General features: G+C 36.0%; 1 non-coding gene across 1 annotated transcript; it reads left to right on the top strand.

The window, feature by feature from the left end:
• The first annotated feature begins 1,440 nt into the window (after positions 1 to 1,440).
• On the top strand, positions 1,441 to 1,604 carry LOC125110200 (U1 spliceosomal RNA). Its single transcript, XR_007130522.1, has one exon. It is a non-coding gene; the product is annotated as a U1 spliceosomal RNA (small nuclear RNA).
• The last annotated feature ends 802 nt before the right edge of the window (positions 1,605 to 2,406 follow it).

Raw genomic sequence — 2,406 nt, 5'->3', positions numbered from 1 at the left:
TAGTAAGGATAACTGAGTTAATGCCCATATAATGGTTAGTATAGTGCTTAACATGCAGGAATCATTGAGAATATTCTGTTTTCTAAAATGCTGTATGCCTTTGTAAAGCAGGGATATCCTCATCTTTTTTCTTTATCATGGTATACAATGGTATATATCTACCAGATCATTACTGTTATAGAACTCATATAATGCATGTTTAATACATAAATTGCCATTGCCTACCTGTCACTGACCATTGAGAACACACTATTTAGCAAACAAAGATGAGTTTATCATTTGCTAGGAAAAGGAAACTGAACACCCTGAGGAAATGAGGGCTGTCTCAGAGGGTGTCAGAAGGGGTAGTTATGATATTTGGTCCCATAATAGGTAATTTTGAGAAAGGATCAAAGAAGCATGGTCTTTTCTTTAGTTTGAGTGTTATCAGAAAGTATTTCGTTTTGTCTTACCCCATCACACTAGAGTTATCTTGTCCAATGTTGGTGTTCTGTGAGTCATTTCTGTTGAGTAGTGAGAAACCCAGCCAAGATCTTTAGGGCCAGGCCAGCTACCAACGGGCAGCTCCTTGAGTTGGTCAAATTAGAAGAAGCCACAATTCTAACCTAGGGAACTGAAATTAAGGAGAGAGCTAAGTCAGTTGCATGGGCCAAAACAAGAAACATAGAGTGGGAGATCTCCAGATGCCCAAGCAGATTCAACAAGAAATTCAGTGTGTTCAAACTGTTTCAGCTTTGTAAATAATTAAGAGTAGCTCTTCTGGGGCCTATTGGCAGATTTTTAATTAGCCAGTACTACCTTTAGTAACTGGGTTGTCAAACTACTTATTCTGTGATACGTCAAAGATTTTCAGGATAAGGAACAATCTTATCCTTAAAACATCTAAGCATCTACTCACTCTACTCAGTTTTTCTGGATACATATTATGTTCACTATTCCAAACCTTGGGAAACAGAAAAAAAAAAAAAAATAGATGACAGATAAAATACCGGTTTTTCATTTAGTAACTGTCTCTGTGTAAAGTCATAATCCTGATATTTTAATATCTCTGATAATGTACTTTTGGAAAACCTAATGCAAATTACTCTTTAAACAAATTAGTACAATATTCCTACTCTTATTTGGTCTCTAAAACAATAAAAGGTAAGTAAATTGGTTGATGGTGCTTGAGTTTATAACCATTTGGCAACGAATTCAAAATCCTGTGTCCATTACATTGTTCTAAATCCATTCACACCCTTCAGAATGTCACAACTAATCACACTGCATCTCCAGCCTCCAGAGAACAGAAGCTTTATATCAGCTCTGCTTCTTCAGTCATAGCGCTTTGTACAGTCAAGCATATAATCAACCTTTTGCTAAATACTTTGAAAATTTCCAAAGCAAAAACAAAAGAATAGCCCAGGCCAATAAGTGATTTTTAAAAAAGAATGATGTTTCATACTTACCTGGCAGGGGAGATACCATGATCACGAAGGTGGTTTCCCCAGGGCGAGGCTTATCCATTGCACTACGGATGTGCTGACCCCTGCGATTTCCCCAAATGTGGGAAACTCGACTGCATAATTTGTGGTAGTGGGGGACTGCGTTCGCGCTCTCCCCTGAAAAAAAAAAAAAAAAAAAAAAAAAAAAAGAATGATGTTTCTATTCAAATGCATTATCTCACTCCACAAGTACTTCCAACCTCACACCTTCCCTTTCTCTAACGAAAAATCTGAAATTAGCACACATCCATTTTTTATTGTTTTCAGTGGCACCACTTCATCTGTTGGAGTAAGTCTGACAACAGTGTCTGCCCAGGCTATGGTAGGGTGGTGCACATGACAAGTGGTAATTGACAGATCACTTCAGTGGAGAGACAGTATGCATAAATATCGGACCATGTTCGTAATGAAGTCCAAAAGAATAAATATTAACTAGTAACACATGTAATGTTCATGTTTGAATTCTTGGAGTTCCTAACTTAATAGGATCTTAGCTCTTCAGAAAAAAAAAAAAAGTGACTATGTATACCTTAATAATCCTCAGATTTAATAAAAAGTCCATAAGAACAAATTCATTTCCAGCATTTTAACTACAAATTATACTTATTGTGACTCCAGCCTAATTCAGAATTAGATCAACTAATTGATCTAATTAGATCAATTATTAGATTGATTATTGATCAAATTAGATCAATTATTATCAATTATTAGATCTCCCAGATAGTCCAGATTTCCCAGATAGTACCTCTTTGATTATTGTGATACTCCGCCACCTCTTAAATTTGGGGCTTTTTATGTGTCACTCTTAATTTACCCCTATTTCCCAAACAGAGTATGTGTTAGTTATTGAATGTCAGGGACACTACAATTTTATCTCAAATCTGCCCCATCAAAGACTCAATTAAAGTTTTGTCTATATGCA

Source organism: Lutra lutra, chromosome 9, assembly GCF_902655055.1.
Source record: "Lutra lutra chromosome 9, mLutLut1.2, whole genome shotgun sequence".
Lineage (NCBI taxonomy): Eukaryota > Metazoa > Chordata > Mammalia > Carnivora > Mustelidae > Lutra > Lutra lutra.
Note: the sequence above shows the minus strand (reverse complement) of the source record. Positions and strands in the feature narration are given on the sequence as shown.